This window comes from Silene latifolia, chromosome X (genome assembly GCF_048544455.1).
Source record: "Silene latifolia isolate original U9 population chromosome X, ASM4854445v1, whole genome shotgun sequence".
NCBI lineage: Eukaryota > Viridiplantae > Streptophyta > Magnoliopsida > Caryophyllales > Caryophyllaceae > Silene > Silene latifolia.
In genome coordinates, this window is record NC_133537.1 from 310,066,643 (window position 1) to 310,086,059 (window position 19,417).

The following is a 19,417-nucleotide window of genomic DNA, read 5'->3' on the forward strand; positions in this document are numbered from 1 at the left end:
TGGCTTCACGCCCTAGTTTCGCCTTCTGTGGAACCCGCCACAGAAGGAATGTGCACATTAATGGACGGGGTTATCGCTCACTATGAGGAGCGGGGATTTGGTGGGTACGGGGTGCGGTCCCCCACTGGCGGTAGTCCGGTGGACGAGTTGGTGATTGAGATGATTGGAATTGGTGTGGTTGTGTGTGTGATTAAGCATGTCTCTGTTTATCTTATTGTTGATATATATTGAGTTGTGTGATTAGATCGACCCGGTTGTTGTTTTGTAAAACTGCGGTGATCCATTCGGGGATGGTGAGAGATATTGGCAGGTATGAGATGAAATCTTGGGATAGTGGGATTGCCACGATATGATGATAGAAGTCTTCTGTTTGTAGCTTAGTAGTTTCTTTACATTTCGGTTAGAACAAGAAAATGTGATCGGTTTGAGAACATGTATTATACTTTTGGTTTTGGTTTCGAGAATTGTAACCCTTCACTAAGTATTTCTATTTAAACGTTGGTTCTTTATTGTTTATTTGATTATCATTGCCTCGGGTAACCGAGATGGTAATATCTTCATACCTGAGTGGTCCTGGTAAGGCACTTGGAGTATGGGGGTGTTACAAATGGTATCAGAGCGACGATCCTGAAACCTGTAACCAATGAACCTAATGAACATAGGGAGTCAATTAAAAAGAAGCCGGGGTAAAGGTTGTAGGAGCTAATGCAAAGGCTTGGGAGACGTCCTGAAGTCGCGAACTCGCCCTACAATTTTGAACCGGTCACATGGGGGGTGTATGTCAAGGTCGTATGTGTTGTTTGGTTAACTTGTGTGTGAATGTGATGAAGTGTGTGTAACTGTTGGAGAAGTAGAAAGCTGAGAATACGAAAGAAAGTTGATGATATATGTAGAACTGTTGTTGGAATGAGGAACATGATGAATGTTTACAATGTGGCGTTTAATAACATGATATAATGATTTCGTGAATCGTATGAAAAGATGCGTAGCATTATATGCCTAGTTATGATATAATGTTAGTTTTATAAAGTTTTAGCATGTTAGCATATGACATAGCATGCGAGTAGCGTTTCTGAGTTAGCATGACTCGATCGAGTGGGACTGACTTGATCGGGTGGGTTTTTGACGATTTTGGGTCCAGAATCGTGTTTTTGGGCACTCGATCGAGTACCTCGGGCACTCGATCGAGTAGGGGGTCACTCGATCGAGTAGCCTAGCTACTTGGTCGAGTATGTTAGAGATCAGAAGGTCTGTTTGGGGTCTGATGTTGGGGCACTCGATCGAGTATGGTGGGCACTCAATCGAGTAGTCCGTTACTCGATCGAGTACGTTTGGGAACTCGATCGAGTAGGGTCTGGGCAGCGTGTTTTCTTGTTTTGAGGTTTTGGCGCGTATGTTTATATCCACCCCTTTTTCTGTGATAGTTTCAAGATGCCGCCCAAGAAGAATGCGTTGTATGCGAGAGCTGAGCTTATGACCATGGACGACATCGTTAAGATGTTGGAGCATCAGGATGCTCTTACTGAGGCTTTAAAGACTGTGGGAAAAGATAAGGATAAGGATAAGGAAAAGGAGGTTGATCATTCTAAAATCAGCCTCTATATAGCGAGGTTTAACCCGAAAGAGTATAAGGGAGTTGGGGAGCCTAACCTTCTTGATAGTTGGCTTAGAGAGATGGAGAACATATTAGATTTGGTTCCTTTGTCCGATGAGATGAGGGTGGAACAAGCTGCGTTCTATCCGAGGGAGGCGGTGGCAAGTGGTGGGATACTGATGAAAGTGAGTGCTAAGGAGATATATACAAACCAAGGTTTACCGGCTATACCTTGGGAGGAGTTTCGTAGAAGGGTGTGAGAAAGGAGTTCGTACGGAGCATGTGAGGAGTAAGTTGAGAGAAGAGTTTGTGATTTTAAGATGACCGCCGAGATGTGTCGTGGCCGAGTACTACAGCAGTTCAATGACAAGTCTAGGTATGTTGAGGATATGGGTTTGAGTGAGGAGAATTTGGCGTTGAGGTTTGAGAGGGGTTTAACCCCTAAGATTATGGATAAGTTACCCATGGGAGTCCTTTGCGATGTTAAGGAAGCTTATGAGAGGGCCGGGAGAGCGAGAGGTTGGTGGAGATGGCTCGGGAGAGGTCGGGTGGTGAGAAAAGGAAGTCCGAGAGCGAGGGTGGTGGTCGGTCTAATCACAAGAAAGGCAACCACAATCGTCTAAGGGGTTTTCTTCCGGGGTCGGGGTTTAGTCTTTGGGGCTTCCTTTGGGCGTGGCCGTGGAAGTGTTAGTGGTAGTTGGGGAGTGACCGCTATATTTTGTGGTGGTGTAGGCCACAAGAGACATGAGTGCACAAGTGCAGGATCTTTCCGGAGACTGCGCAGAGCTATGCGAGCAATAGATCGGCCGGGTCATGGCCAAACCGGGAAGTCGAGTTACAGAGTGGAGGCAACCGCAACGGCGGTAATTCTTATCCGAAACCACCAACGAACAACAACAACAATCAAGGGTCGGGTGCGGTCGGCCACATCGGCCAAGATCTTGTCCAGGAGGTGGACGGAAGACCAAATGGAAAGTTATTCATGATGGAGAAGAAAGCAGCTGAGGAGGATGCACACGTTATTACCGGTACCTTCCTTGTTAATGGTATTCATACCTTTGTTTTGTTTGATTCGGGGGCTTCTCAGTCGTTTGTATCTTCAAGTCATGTTAAACGGTTGGGTTTGAGGGTATATGAGTCTGTTAGTGAGCAAGTTTTTATACCTTCGGGTGAGTCTGTATCATGTGGGAGGTTGTTTAGAGATGTATCTATGATAGTTGGGCAAGTTGATCTACCTGTAGACTTGCTAGAGTTTCCTTTTGACGGTTTTGAGATGATAGTCGGGATGGATTGGTTAGGAAAGTATAAAGCTAAGATAGACTGTCATCAAAAGAAGGTGTCTTTAAGAGGTCCTAAGGGCGTTAGTGTGTCTTATCGTGGGTTTCTAGTCAAACCCAAAGTTAAGTTGATTCATTTGTCACCTTGAAGTCTTATCCGAGGAAGGGATGTCCTTTGATCTTGTGCCATGTGAGAGATGACCGGATAGAGAGTCCGACGGTTGATCGGATACCAGTGGTGGGAGAGTTTGCGAGATGTTTTTCCGAGAGGAGATTCCGGGGTTGCCACCAAAGAGGGAGATAGATTTCACCGTTGAGTTGCTTAGGGACGGGGCCAATCTCTAAGGCACCGTACCGGATGGGTCCTAAGGAGATGGAGGAGCTCGGGAAACAGTTAGATGATCGATAGAGAAGGGATACATTAGACCAAGTGTATCGCCGTGGGGAGCACCAATTCTTTTCGTGAAGAAGAAAGATGGGAGTTTGAGGTTGTGCATAGATTACGGGGGGAGCCGAACCGAGTGACGGTGAAGAACAAGTATCCTTTGCCAAGGATAGATGACCTGTTTGATCGATTGAGTGGAGCATCGGTCTTTTCCAAGATCGATTTGAGGTCGGGGTACCATCAGGTGAAGATTAGAGAGGTGGACATACCAAAGACAGCTTTCACGTCGAGGTATGGCCATTATGAGTATGTGGTGATGCCGTTTGGGTTGTCTAATGCACCGGCAGTGTTTATGGATTTGATGAACAGAATCTTGACGAGTTTTGGACCGATTTGTGGTGGTATTTATCGATGACATCTTAGTCTATTCTAAGACTAAGGAGGAGCATGAGGAGCATCTGAGGATCGTGTTGCAAACTTTGAGGGAGCATGAGTTGTATGCTAAGCTGTCCAAGTGTGAGTTCTGGTTAGAGAAAGTTGCTTTTCTGGGGCATGTGATCTCTAAGGAGGGAGTGGTCGTGGATCAAAGGGAAGATTGAGGCGTGTGACAAAGTGGGAAGCACCAAAGAATGTTGTTGAGATTAGGAGTTTCTTGGGTTTAGCTGGATACTACAGACGGTTCGTGAAAGATTTCTCCAAGATAGCTAGACCTATGACAGCGTTGATGAGAAAAGAGAACAGGTTTCGTTGGGATGAGAGTTGTGAGACGGCGTTCCAAACATTAAAGGAGCGTTTGACCACAGCTCCTATCTTAGCATTGCCTGAAGGGAGCGAGAACTTTGAGGTTTATATAGATGCCTCAAAGAATGGGTTGGGATGTGTGTTGATGCAGAATGGTAAAGTGATTGCCTATGCTTCTAGGCAATTGAAGCCTTATGAGGAGAACTACCCTACTCATGATCTGGAGTTGGGTGCGGTGGTGTTTGCTCTCAAGATTTGGAGACATTACCTTTATGGAGCAATCTTTAAGGTATTTTCTGATCACAAGAGTCTCAAGTACATCTTCACTCAAAAGGAGTTGAACATGAGACAGAGGAGGTGGATGGAGCTGATTGGCGATTATGACATGGAAATTATCTACCATGAAGGGAAGGCCAAAGTAGTTGCTGATGCTTTGAGTAGGAAGAGTGTACATTCTCTATGTACAGCTCTATCTTTGATGAGGCTGAGAGATGAGGTAGCGAGGTTTGGGATACATATGATGCAGAAAGAAGATGCCATGGGTGATATGACAGTACAACTTGAGTTTTATGATGAAATTCGAGGTAAGCAGGCGTTGGATCCTAAGATAGTTGAGTGGAGAGTTGGAGTAGAGAAAGGGACAGTGTCCCGATTTTCTATTCATACAGATGGTAGTTTGAGGTCCGATGGTAGGTGGTGTGTCCCTAATGATGAGGAGTTGAAAAAGACTATCATGACAGAGGCACATTGTACACCATATTCAGTACATCCAGGTGGTGACAAGCTATACAAGGATTTAAAGAAAACGTTTTGGTGGCCTGGGATGAAGAAAGAGGAAAATTTGAGTTTGTGTCCCGTTGTTTGACATGCCAAAGAGTTAAAGGGGAACAGCGACGACCACAAGGTAAGATTCAGTCTTTAGAGGTACCTGAGTGGAAGTGGGAATCCATTTCCATGGATTTTATTATGGGTTTGCCAAAGAGTCAACAAGGTAACAACATGATTTGGGTAATAGTGGATCGACTGACCAAGTCAGCTCACTTTGTTCCAATGAAAGATACATGGACTAAAGCACAATTGGCTATGGCCTGTCGAAAGAACGTGCTTAAGTTACATGGAGTCCCTAAGGACATAGTGTCTGACAGAGATGCGAAGTTTATATCAAGGTTTTGGAAAGAGTTGCAGGAATCGTTGGGAACAACTTTGAAGATGAGTACAGCATTTCATCCTGCGACAGACGGACAGACTGAGAGAACAATCAAGACTCTTGAGAATATGTTGCGAGCTTGCGTGATGGATTTCGGTGGTAGCTGGGAACAGAGGTTGGACTTGATAGAATTTTCTTACAATAACAGCTATCACACTAGTATTGGTATGGCACCGTTTGAGGCTTTGTATGGGAGGAGATGTAGGAGTCCGATTTCTTTGGGACGATAGTCGAGGCAAGTGGTTTTAAGACCAGAGATGGTGCATGAGTTGGTGGAACAGATTAAGATGATCAGGGAACGGATGAGAGCAGCTTAGGATAAGCAAAAGAGTTATGCAGATCTACATCGCAGGGACATAGAGTTTCAAGTTGGGGACAAGGTTCTTTTGAAAGTGTCTCCTATGCGTGGGGTTATGAGATTTGGGAAGAAAGGCAAGCTAAGTCAGAAGTTTATAGGGCCTTATGAGATCTTAGAGCGAGTTGGGGAAGTTGCATATCGTCCGGCTTTACCAGTTTTGCGTTAGAGAGAGTGCATAATGTGTTTCATGTATCGCAGCTGCGGAAGTATGTGAGTGACCCGTCACATGTGTTAGAGGCAGAGAGCTTAGAGCTAGATGAGTCCTTATCATATCTTGAGGTGCCTAAGCAGATTCTTGACCGAAAGGTTAGGAAGACTAGGAGTGGCGAGACAGTTTTGCTTAAGATCCTTTGGTCTAACCACGAGACTGAGGAAGCTACATGGGAGCCAGAGGAAGCTATGAAAGAGCGTTACCCTTTCCTTTTTGATCAGGTATGTGTGGTTACGGGGACGTAACCTTGTTTCTTTTAGGGGGGTAGGAGATGATCGCGAACAGTTTTTAAGAGTTTTTATACCCTTTTTGTATGTTGTGTCGGTATGTTTGTCGGGATGAGTTGGGTTAGTAACATGTTTTATGTTGAATTTTGTTTTGGTTGTTGAGTCGGGAGTGTTGTGGGAGTACCCTTGTTTAGTAGTGGTTTGAACTTCGGGGACGAAGTTCTTTTTAAGGAGGGAAGACTGTAATACTCCGTATTTATGAGTCTTTGGGTACTCTATCGAGAAGGCCTTACTCTATCGAGTAAGGGTAGGTTGCGTTTTAGAAAAGTTTCTGACCTGTTGGGTACTCGATCGATCGAGTAACTAGGATACTCGGTCGAGTAAGGGGGTACTCGATCGAGTATCTTGGGTACTCGATCGAGTAGCCGGTTTACGGGGAGTTTTTCTCGGGTTTTGTTAATTATGCGATTAAGATATATAACCTTCGTCGTCATTATTCTAAACACTTTTGCAAAACCTAATTTACTGTTTAAGAGAGAAAGCAAGTACGTTCTTAATCCTAAACGCATCGTTAGCAAATCCCGGAGTTTGGAAGGTCGGTTCTCATCGTTGGTTATACCGTTGAGATCCTTGCGTCGAGGGTAAGATCTATGTACCCTTTTTGTTGTCTTTCCTTTGATTTGGTTAAACCCTAATATAGGGATTTGGGGGTTTTGAGTAGTATGTGATTTGGTAGCATTTGTATGTTGTATGATAGGAGGAGGTTTCACAGAGGAAGCTTTTGATACAAAAGAAGAGAGACCGTCGATAGTGTGCTTTCCGGTAGGATTTCCTACTCAATATTAGTCCCATAATGGGATGATTGTTGATGTGTTGAGATTGATTGTTTGATATAGTAATTGTATTGTGACGGTTGTGATTGTGACTGTGATTGTTGTCTATGGTTCTCGAGGCGTGTCCTCGGCTGAGTGGGGTCACTTGCGGGAGTGGCTTCACGCCCTAGTTTCGCCTTCTGTGGAACCCGCCACAGAAGGGATGTGCACATTAATGGACAGGGTTATCGCTCACTATGAGGAGCGGGGATTTGGTGGGTACGGCCGCGGTCCCCCATGGCGGGGGTCCGGTGGACGATCGGTGATTGAGATGATTGGAATTGGTGTGGTTGTGTGTGTGATGTTAAGTCTGTCTGTTTATCTTATTGTTGATATATATTGAGTTGTGTGATTAGTATCTTGCCGGTTGTTGTTTTGTAAACTGCGGTGATCCATTCGGGGATGGTGAGCAGATATTGAGCGGTATGAGATGAGTACCGGGATATTTGGGATTGCCACGATATGATGATAGAAGTCTTCCATTTGTAGCTTAGTAGTTTCTTTACATTTCGTTAGAACGAAGAAATGATCGGTTTGAGAACATGTATTATACTTTTGGTTTTGGTTTCGAGAATTGTAACCCTTCACTAAGTATTTCTATTTAAACGTTGTTTCTTTATTGTTTATTTGATTATCATTGCCTCGGGTAACCGAGATGGTAATATCTTCATACCTGAGTGGTCCTGGTAAGGCACTTGGAGTATGAGGGTGTTACACGGTACCACAGGTGTGTCCCGAGTACCTTGTTACGAACTGCGGTCCGGCTGTTTGGTGGGCGGTGCTGCGGTGCCGTCATCGGGTTGTGGGTACGTCTTGGTGTGTCCAGGTACTGATGTGGTGGTTGTTTAGCCGTGTGCATTTGGTTCGTACATTGCATATTTACATATCATATCGTCTCTTATGCTTTTATATTATTGGAACTGGCCGTGAATGGCTATGTGTAAATTGTCACCTATTTTTGGGGTGGCCTGTATTGATCCATATGATATTTCCGATCATATGGGAAGCAGTTATTCTTAGGTTTGGTTTTGGTATCACGTGGGAGACGGGACGAGCTTCGAACCTTGGAGTCGTGTCGCATAGTTAGATGGTAGTTGACGTAGTTGATAGTTGAGTTTTATAATGTCTAGTTTACATTTAGCATTCATTTATTCATATGTAATTCATTAAACTTGTCATTTATATAAAGATTTTTTTAATTGTAAATTCGATTTCACTATCTCGAAAACCAAGACGGTAACTTCCTCCCATTACCTTGGCCGAGTAAGAAGGGGGTATTACATTTTGGTACTAATAAAACTCGTATATGTAATGACAAATACCCGTTTTAAATGACCCGTTACCATGGAGTGTATGAATGGCTGATTAGAGAGCATGAGAAAGTAAACTGGATGCCAATTATGTGGAACAGACTGTGTTTGCCTTAATTTCATTTGCTGGCTATATGTGCTAAACAGGTTAATGATTAAAGACCGTTTGCTGATATATAGAGTTATCAATACTGATTTGTGCGACCTGTGTGGAACACAATAGGAAACTCACTCTCATCTGTTTTTTGACTGTTTTTATAGTCAAAGATGTATGACATTGTTGATGCAATGGTTGGGTGTTGTCTGGCATGGGGATCTGGTTCTTTGGATTATCTCTTGGAGGTGATGTTCATTATTGAGGAAAAAAGTAGTCATGGCTGCATTGGCTAGCCTAATTTATAGCATTTGGCAGAATAGAAATACAGCTCGGCATGAGGGTGTTGTGCAGCACTATGCTGCTCTTTTGAGGTGGATAAAAGCTACTATGAAAAGAACGCTCACGTAAGTTAAGTATAGTACTAGGCTTAGTAATGCATGGATAGAGAGAATAGGCCTAGAATGAGTAAGAAGATAGGTGTATTGGTGTTATATGTATGAAAGTGTTTTGTATGGTGTACAATCATATTAATTAGAGTAAATTAGATTTTACTCCCTTTTGAAATCAACTTTTTTAAAATTACTCCCTTTTAAAGTTTTTTGCTAAAATTACTTCCTTAAGTTACATTTTTTTGCTAAAATTGCTCAAAATACCAATTTAAGTGACTTATTTTGTCTGTTTTTGAACTTATTTCGTTTGTGGCTTAGCCAATGCATACTTTGAAAGGTATAATTATGTAGGCAAATGTACGAGGAGTTCAAAAATAGAAGAAATAAGTAACTTAAATTGTCAGTTTTGAAGCAATTTTAGGAAAAAAATGCAACTTGAAAGAGTAAATTTATCAAAAATGCAACTTGAGAGAGTAAATTTAGCAAGAAATGAAACTTAAGGAATAATTTTCAAAAAATATGTTAAAAGGGAGTAATTTTAAAAAAGTTAATTTAAAAAGGAGTAAAATCTAGGGTTAGTTAATAAAAATACTCTGAACTATGTGAGTACTTCTCAAAATACTCCAAACTCTATTTTAACTACCAATAAAACAAACAATAACACTCATTCTCTTATACTAGAATTGGTTGACCGGCTACCTGCTAAGAAGGTGAAATTTTCTTTTTACACCTCTCTTAACTGATTTCTTTATTTTTTCTGTAAACCCCTCTTTTTCTTTTACACCTTTTTTTAATCTTTTTAATCCCTCTTTTTTATTCCTTTCCCTTACCTCTCCAAGTAATTGCCATTAAAGATCTCCCTCTTTTCCAAGCCTTTTGTTCTTTTTGCAATCACCATAGCAATAATAGCAAGGTCATTGGTGCGGAAGATAATAAAGAAGAACAACACCTTTTTTATTAAGGAACTAGTTTTGTGACCCGTGATATTCACGGGTTTTTAAAGTACTATCTCTGATTTGTTTCTTTTCTTTTGTTGAGTTGTTGAAATGCTTTAGAATTGTTTTGTTTTGATATGATGTATTCCCTCCAAATTTTTAGAGTCTTTCCCTTTACTTTCGCACCAAAAATAAGCAAAATAATAAAGAATAGGTAAAGTAGTGTGAGTTGTTGAGAGAAAATAATAAAGTATGAATAATAAATAAAGGAATTGAAGTTATTAACTTTTTTAGGAGACAGGGTGAATAAAAAAATGAATAAAAGATAACCAAAAAAAGAAAGGGGAAGATAGGAAAATAGAGTCATAAGGAAAATAGGTAAGATTGATAAAACTTGGAGGGAGTACTTTTGTTTGATAGGGTCGATTTTGCATACAATTTGTTTTTAAGTTTGTGACTATTTGTTGGTAATATGATTAGCCTTTGGTTGGTGGTGCAAGCGCTATTTTTAGCTCAAATATTATTACGAAACCCACAAAATACGTATACATATCTTTGCTTTCTAAGACAACTATATCCAAAGAATTTAAATGATAAAATGGAAAAAAAGAATACGCAAGCAAAGACAAATCAAGTATCAGGTTTACCATAATGCCATGAGAGTAATGAAATATAGATATGTGACTTATAAGAATACTTCACTCAACCACTCATGCATGTGCTTTCTTTTGCGACATATCTTGAAGTTGAAATATTCATCAAAAATCAAAAGGATTTCAAATATAAATAACATTTGGATTAGTATAGACTAACACCATTAGGGAAAATAAAACAAAATTAGTTAATGGATCAAGGGCCCGCGAGGTTGTGAATTCATGGTGGTGGGCAAAAATGGAGATCATAGCTGGCAATTCCCGTCTTCGAAGAATAAAACTTGGACTCTTGATGTATATTTCCTTTGTGCCTTATATTATTATAAATAAATATTGTTTGTAGGCAACGGAATTGGCAGAATGAGGGCAAGCTAAATTTCAGTGAAATTTCTATAAATATAAAATAACAAATGAAGAAGATAAAAGAGCATTATTTTTAAAATTTCCATTAAAGTTTAGCGAAATCGCTACACCAAAGGATGAGAAACATTAGAGCAATGAGTTGCTATGATATGTTACTTCTGTAGTTCCAAGCTTCTAGCATTCTAACAAATATAACTGCCCCGTCTACTATTATTTGTCATAATCGTACACTGCCATTACATTGTATTAGAACTTGGTTCTAATCTATTAAGTGATTAGCGATTCTAACCTGACCTATCTTTTTTTGTAATATTTACCAGATTCATCATGAATATGACGGTGTTGAAAAACCGTTAGCCAACAAAGCAATAATAAAAACAATCAAAATGTTAATCATGTGTGATTCACCTTCGAAAAGAAGACAGTAAAATTCTCCATAAAATAACACACTGTGTCTAAAATACATATATGAATCATAAATGTTGTATATTAAATCACAGTGTTGCAGCGAATAAAAATAATAGGGCCGGAATGAATTAGTGAGAAGAACCATGATTAAATAATATATACAAATCGAAAGATTTCACGAAATTCCTTCCTTCATTGTGCTACATAACTTGGCCTCATATCGGAAATAAAAAAATTTATAAAGACTTACAAACAACTATCTTAGAAACAGAGGCCACTGCCTCATTCCACTGGCGATAATGGCTTGACAGCTGATCTCTCGAATTTGATACACGATTGTCATTAAATATCATGTTTTGTCCGAGTTTCAAAACTTTACAAAAAAAAAATCAAGCACTCATTCTAATATCGAAGGTAAAGAACTTAAGAAATCATATATTATGCAAGAACTTGAAATAGACTCATAAATCTAATAAGTTTAACTGGATTTCGTATGAGAAATGTCGAAGATAGAAACTTACAAATGGTTGTATATTTGTCAGCAATAATTATTCTCAACCTGGCAATGAGAAAACACGATTTAGAAATAATGTATGGAATTCAAACCATTGTAAGAGCCAACTACATTAATCTTGTGAAATTACCTTGCTAATTGCTTCTCAATCATCCAAAACATCACCTAATAAATCATTAAAAAAAGCCCTAAAACTCGAGATAAACAACCAAAAAAAATACAAAAATAGATAAATTAGTTAATTATTATCGACTCCAAATACCATCGACCGTCAAGGAGATTAAACTGAATAAATTTAACCAAACGTTATGTGAGTATGGACATAATTACCGTTGTGCATGTTGCAACTGAGGTAGCACTGTTGCTCCGCATCGAGCGAGATCGCTTTCATCAGCAAAAGCTCTCCATTAGATTTCACTACTTGAGGTTGGTGTTTATAAATTAAGAAGTCTTAACAAAGCACACATAGAAATTTCAACTGATACATTTATTGGTAATAATTACATTTTTTATCAACAATAATTCCTCGATATTACTACACTTTTTTCATAACCGTAGAAACCCAGTCGTTGGTTATAATAAAAAACAGTAATTCAGATTTTAATGAAGGGAAGGGTCAAAAGGGTGGGAAGTTATTATTATTATTATTATTATTATTATGAAGGGATGCGCGCAGCTTTCATTAAAATAAGAATAAAAGTTTACATGAAATTGGTGGGGAGCCGAGAGACAATCTGGGCTCCCACACCCTTAGCAATAGCAAAGCTAAGTCTAGTAAAAATGTAAGCGGCCACCCGAGCCCCCGCATCCTGAGATACCGAGAATTTCTGGATCCGCTTGAGCAAGGCAACAAAGATCCGAACCCTGGCTCCCCAAGTGAAGAGAAGGAGAAAGGAAGGAAACCATAACCCGTTATCGCGCACAAATCCCCATACTTAGCACACTTTATTTGAGCAAAGATCGACAACCCGGCCCGCACAAAATCGCCAACCCAATCGAGTCAAAGGTGAAGAACCATCGGTCGGTCGACGCACACATCACGCCCCGTCCCAAGAATAAAGCAATAAATCCCGCAGGACGAAGAGAGCCACCATGCCCATCAACCAAACCGATATCAACCTCCTTCCCCGCAAAGTAATACCGGATCTATAGCGAGATGTCGAAAAGAGTGTCCGGACAAGGTTATGCCGATGTTTAACGCCACGATACCAAAGATAAGAAACAACGTGGTCCCCAAAAACATCCCCAAAAAACCCGAGAGCAAGCCGGACAGGGCCTAGATACCGCGAATAACGGAACACCCACGATACCCCAAAGACACTACGGTAAGTCCTCCCGTTCATAGTCCGCCCCAACCCGGAGATAGGAACCGCACGTAACCAATCGGAGGAGTGAGAACCCGCCGAGATCGCCATAAAGCAAGTGGCGAGGTGTCAAAGAGAAAACAGGACTACGAGGCAAAGAAAGAACCGTCGTGAAATAAATATCGCCAATTTCTTCATAAGTTTGGGGGCGCAATTTCACTAGGGTGACCTAATATATCAGAACCTCGTAGTCGCAGATAAACACTGCGCGGCATCATCAAAAGCAGGGGGCGGCTACAATACGGAAGGGCCGAGGAGCTTAGCTCGCAAACCAGATCGCAAGCGGGACGCAATAAAAGCATAGAACAAAACATCTCCGGCCGCATAGACACCAAGGCCACCAAGTTGAAAAGGGAATGTAGCAAGGCGCCACTGCCAATCCCCAAAACCCGGCCCCGACGCGGTGACAATACGTTCTAAGCTAGAACGCAGAGCGGCATCAAAAGGAAGATGGACGGACCCAAAAACACTAGGGGAGCAAGTACGAAGAGAGAAGTAGAGCTTAGATATACCAAGATAAGCCCGAAGAAGAAGCAACTCACACCTGCGGGTCCTCAATCCTCGCAACCAAGTCCATCACTCAATGGTCTTAGTTACTCTCGTCGCCACAATCTCTTTGCTAAAACCAGGACAAAATCTTGTGTCCTCCCAAAAGCGTAACACCGCGCAATGGTCGAGAAATAGAAGTGGGAAAACCCCCGAGCTTGACTCCGTGGATCCTCACAGCCAAAAGACCTCCGTCTTGGAGACATTTAGGTGTAAACCAAAACGAGGGCCATCCAACCTAATCAAGTCCAACACCTTCCCCACCTCCAAAGTATCTCCCACAATGGTGCCATCATCTAAGTACCATGCCTGCAAAGTGAGGTCAAAAGTGTCCGGATCTTGCAAACCAAAGGATGCAAAACCAACGCGAAAAGCAAAGGCCCCAAAGGATCACCTGCCGAACACCCGACAAGACCACAAGCGGTGCTCCCCATAAAAAAGGCGGGTGGGCTGGAATAACAAAACTCCACCCAACGGGAGAGAGCCGGGCACCGACGGCGGACCTCTTGAAGCATGGTCGAACGGTCAACAAGGTTGAACGCGTGCGAAATCAACCAAAGAACATAGAAAGCCCCACTGTTCCCCGAGCCTCAATGAGCCGGTTCAAGGCATGCAAGATAGCCTCTCCTCCACCGGACACACCCACCCCGAATCAAGCCCATCAAAATAAGCGAGATAAGGACGGGCCAACCATAGAAGCACCAACCTTAGAGACAAGCCGTCTCCGGGCCGTCATCGCAAGCAAAGAATAGGACGAACTCCACCACCCGGTTTAACGAGTGGTGTGAGAGGGCGCGGCAATGTACTCACCGAGGAGGAAGAGGGCACCGGCCCTCAAGAAAAAGATTAACCACCCTATTAATAGAAGTGATCAAATCATCGGAGATAGCCACAGCAGCGCCATTCAAACAGTCCATAAGGTGTTGGGCACGAAAACCATCCCTCCCACAAGAAGTACCACGAGGGAAGCTCCGAATCATATCCAAGACCACCGCGGAAGAGGCAACCAGAGGATGATGATCCCAGGACGAGAGGAGGCAATGAAGGAGGCGGGCGACAGGATGCTTCTCACGCAGGGCCACGAGAGTGGCATCGGAGTAGGGGCGACCCCAGAGGAAGAAAGCACTCGCACGGCAGCGAGTATAATGGCCATCGATATCTTCCGCCGGCATTGGCGGAGGTTAAGGTCACTCAACTCGAGATCCTCATCCACAGAAAAAGAAGAAGGACCCTCATCAAAGCACTCCCTGTAATAACCGCAAACCCCGTGTGTCCCCCAAGCAAGAATAGCCACGGCAATACTCTCCTCCCGATCCGACGCCGAATAACGATTCGACACTCATGATTACTCCGAGGAGCGAAAGTCCCGAGCAAACAAAGAGGTAAAGCAAGCAAACGAACCCAGCGGGAGAGATCACTAGGGGCATCAAACACCGCATCCAAGGCCCCTTTCAAAGCCCGAGCAAACCCAAGACGACACTTAGGAGGAATAGATTTCACAGTGCGAAGGCCCATAGACAGCAAACGATCCAACGAAGATATAGACCACTGAACGAGCTCCACACTACCATCAGAAGAAACCGAAGTAGAAGGGGTCAAAGGTCTCGGAATACCATGAATATGGAAGGTGTAAATGCCATCAACACACCCCGGATGCTCCACAATATCACCCCGATTATGCCGACATCTAGCACCAAGAGTATGGGTCATAAAACACACCCCCACACAACCAGAGCCCCATCCGTCTCAAAGAACTCTCGGCATTGGAATAAACAGTCAAACTATCAGAAAGAGTCTGCCGCGTAAGTTCCAACGCCCCGTTATGACAATGTCGGTCCTGCAAATGTTTCTTCCAAGCTGCCTTTGTAAGGCCCTTACAAAAACCATCCCGACACCCATGAAGACTCGAAAAAGGACAATGGTACCGAACAAGCTCGGGCATGAAGGAAGAAGCAAATCTCCACGCCCAACCTGCCCAATAAAAACGATATAGCCACCAAGCAACCACCCGAACGAAAACCACCTCACAGGCACCCGCACAAGCAGCTAGAGGAAAGACACCCAAAAAGAAGAACAAACCCGTGGCAAAGGTGACCACCAAACACCACCCACTCCGGTGATGGTCAACAACCAGCCATACCACGGTGATAGCACGCACACAACCGCCAGCAAAAACACAAACAACCAGCAGCAAAAAAGGACGTGATAAGAGAAAACAAAGCAGCTGCGGGAAATCGAAAAAAGGCTGTAGCACCACTCAGGCAACCACAACAGCGACTCCAGCAACCACCAGCGTCCCAATCCTTACAAGCGACCCAAAAAAAAGGAAAATAAAACGCAAGGCAAACACCCACCTGAAAAAGCCTATCCCCGACAAAGCACAGCCGTGAAACAGCCGTGAATTATTATTATTATTATTATTATTATTATTATTATTATTATTATTATTATTATTATTTATAATTTTTTTTATTTTTCCTTTTATGCTTGCTATCAATTCTGTTAAGTAATATTTAAAAACTTAAGAGACTACATTGAATGTGGATATTACAATTAAGCATTAATGTATCATTTTCTAAATTTTTTTCCATTGTTCTTTGATTAATTGAGAATTATGTGTAGAGCTTGTATAAATTTTGCTTACATAGTATTCTGCCACGTATACTCCTCAATCTAGCCTTTTTATATTTCTTTATAGATTTGGTAATGGTTATGCTAAATCCTAAGATCCAGTTTTGTAAAGAGCCCAACAATCTCTACAATCCTATTCTAGCCCAACAATCTCTACAATCCTATTCTTCTTTTTTCTATCTTTCAATTCCTCTTTTATGGGGTTTCGGTTTTATTGATTTGGGTATCAAAGAATTAAACTTTTTGATTCATTTCTTTACTTTTTTTTTCATCTATAGGATATAAATGTAAAGGTTCAGATTGTTTGGTAGGTTTAATTTGTTTGTAGGAGCGCTTGAGGAAAAATGGATAAAAGATGATCCACTCATCCACAGTTGAAATGAAAGAGGGAAGGTTAAATTTAAAAAGAAAAAATTAGTTGAATAATTGGGAAAGGAGGGAGATGAAGACTGATAAAAGGGGAAAAAGTGGTCCCGCGATCATACTTACCTGCTATAACAAGTAATAAAAACACCAATTCTAATATGGGAGAAGGGATGTAATTGTTGGTTTTATTGGAAGTTAAAATAAAGGTTGTAGTATTTTGAGAAGTACCTACATAGTTCAGAATATTCTTCTTAAATAACCCTAAAATCTATTAATTAATGAGAATTTACATTTCACCGAAAAAAAAAAAAATGACCCGTTACATTTTAACTAGAGGCGACAATCATTGACACGACCCGAAAACATGACACGAACCCGACACGAAGTTAGCGGGTTAGGGTCAAGACGTTTTGACCCATTTAAGCAATTGGGTTGACACGACACGACACGAAACTTAAATGGGTCGGGTTAGGGTTGATGTCTTTTGACACGAACCCGACACGAATAACCCATTTATTTAAAATTGTCATAATATATTTGGCTTGAGTCAATAATTCAACAAAACAACTTAAGAATTAACATTTTCATTCATCATGTTTGGAATATTAAGATTATAAATTGTAGTTTTTTGTATTAGTTTATTGGGTTAAACGGGTTAAATGGGTTAAAAATGATCTGCTTAAAGATAAATGGGTTAAACAGGTCGGGTTGGGTTATAGAAAAATTAAATGGGTTGGGTTAGGGTTGGGTCAAATGACCCGTTTATTTAATTGGGTCGGGTTAGGGTTGGGGTAGTGGTGACCCGTTTAATATTGACACGAACACGAACACGACACGACCCGATCTGTTTGCCAGGTCTAATTTTAACCAACCGTCTTCCACATACAAACCTCTCGGAAGACCTAAACCCCCACATTTTCCGTCTCCCTCACCTTCGTTTCCTCTCTCTTCCAAATCCCCTAAACCCTAAAACCCTAACCACCCCCAACACCTCCAATTCCACCGCCATGAGAACCCTGGACGATCAAGAAACCACCGCCGTCTTCGAAAAACTCTTCAAATTCACCTTCGTTACCCCTCTCTTCCTACGAAGGCCCCGACTCCGACCCATCTAACCCGACCCTTACTGTTTCCGTCTCCAGAAGAACCGTCTCTACTACGTCTCCGAATCCCTCGTCAAGCGCACCACCTATGAGATGTCGTTTTTTTATGGGAATCCGTTTTTGAAGGCTCGCATTGGGAGGATTGCTGAGGATATTAAGGCTGGTGATGGGGTTTTTTGTTTATTCGATGTTGGATATTCCATTGGGGTTTGGTGTTGCTAGTAAGAGTACTAAGGAGGTTAGGAAATCCGACCCAAATGTGCTTGTTGTTATTCATCAGGCTGATATTGGTGAGTATCTTCCTGATGAGGAGGATGAGCTTTGAGGCTTTAAAAGGGTTCGCTTTGATCTTCTCATTTTTTTCTAAATTCGCGGTATTATTGATACATGTCATTGCTATTCTTATGTTTAAGGCTAACATATGAGCTTTGAGGCTTTAAAAGGGTTCACCCAATCCCACAAAAACATAATTCGTGGTATCTTCCTGTTGTTATGTTGGATACTTTATAATACAATGTTAATTTTTTCGGTTTAGTGCCTAGTATATGTCATTGCTATTCTTATGTTGCCTTTATGCGAATTTCAAGTTTGAAATGTTATTCTGGCGAGTATCTGATTAAGTCAGGTTTCCGAGTTAAATACTGAATTGTTTTCTTTTATTTCCATTTTGCTAGGATTAGAGAGGCGAATTTATAATCAGGAACGTACGTTCTCGGTTTTCGTCGAAATATGAAATAAAATTGGACTGTTATTATGTCTAGATCTAATTATTGTGTTTATTGTTGTTTTGGTCATTGTTTGTGAAGTTTTGGATGCCACTTATAGGTTCAGGAGCATTAGTGTCAGTGGGATTAAAAAACATTTATCGCTTTTATTTAAGTTGGTGTTCATATGGTTGCAAGTTATGTGTGTGATTTTTGTTGTTAAGCTCATGATTTTGATTGATAGTGTGGTTAAACGTTTCTTATGGGCCATTGATTGCCTTGTAGTGTGTACTGTCAAACATGATTGATCACTTGGGTCTGCAATCAAGTTATCAAATTAAAAACATTCAAATATATTACTTAAGTGTGCAATCAGGTTTTCAAATTTGCAAATTCACATCTCACTGATTCTGAATCCGAAATATCAAAGACTTTTCAGGTTTTGTTTTAGGTAGTTTGTGGGATTGAGTGATGACCTTTGTTATTGTTTTGACTCCTACTTTATCTTGAAACTCTGGGTTAGTTTTGTTTTAAAATTTTTATTCACTTCAAAAAATTGCTTTTCAAAGTTTAGTGTTAACTGTTAAGTTTGGTAGGGTTAATAGAGGCGCATGATAATGAGGTTTGAGGTTTTTATTTACTGTTTCGCGCATGGGTATAGGTTTGGAATCAGGAATCATATCTAGGTGGTGGTATGGGGTTGGAACTTCATTCCTCATTCCCATGTGTTTGTTTCAGTTCTCGAGTGATATGGGTTTGAAACTCAATTAAAGTAAAAGTATGTAGAATATAATATTTTAACTAATTATTTTTTAGTATTATAAAATCATGAAAATAAAGATTTAATCAAATAATTATATAAAAGTTCATTTACAATATTGCCATAATTTTTATTTTCACATTTTTGTTTGTTTCAATTTGATACCCATGGGTATCAATCTCATACCCACCCACCTCCTTGGGTATGAGAGACTCATACCTCATGGGTTTAAGGTATGGGTATGAGACCTTTATGTTTCTCAAACAAACACTTGGTATGGGTTTGACTCATTCCTAACCCATACCTCATACTTTAGTTTTTGAACCAAACACCCCCTTAGAAGTTTGGATTGGAGCTTGGAGGTGATGTTGATACTTGATAATAAGCACTTTAAGTTGCAGG

The 19,417-nt window shown here is 41.2% G+C and overlaps 1 pseudogene; it reads left to right on the forward strand.

Annotated features, from left to right (window-relative positions):
* Positions 1-17,314: 17,314 nt before the first annotated feature.
* LOC141621946 (uncharacterized) lies at positions 17,315-18,190 on the forward strand (annotated as a pseudogene).
* The last annotated feature ends 1,227 nt before the right edge of the window (positions 18,191-19,417 follow it).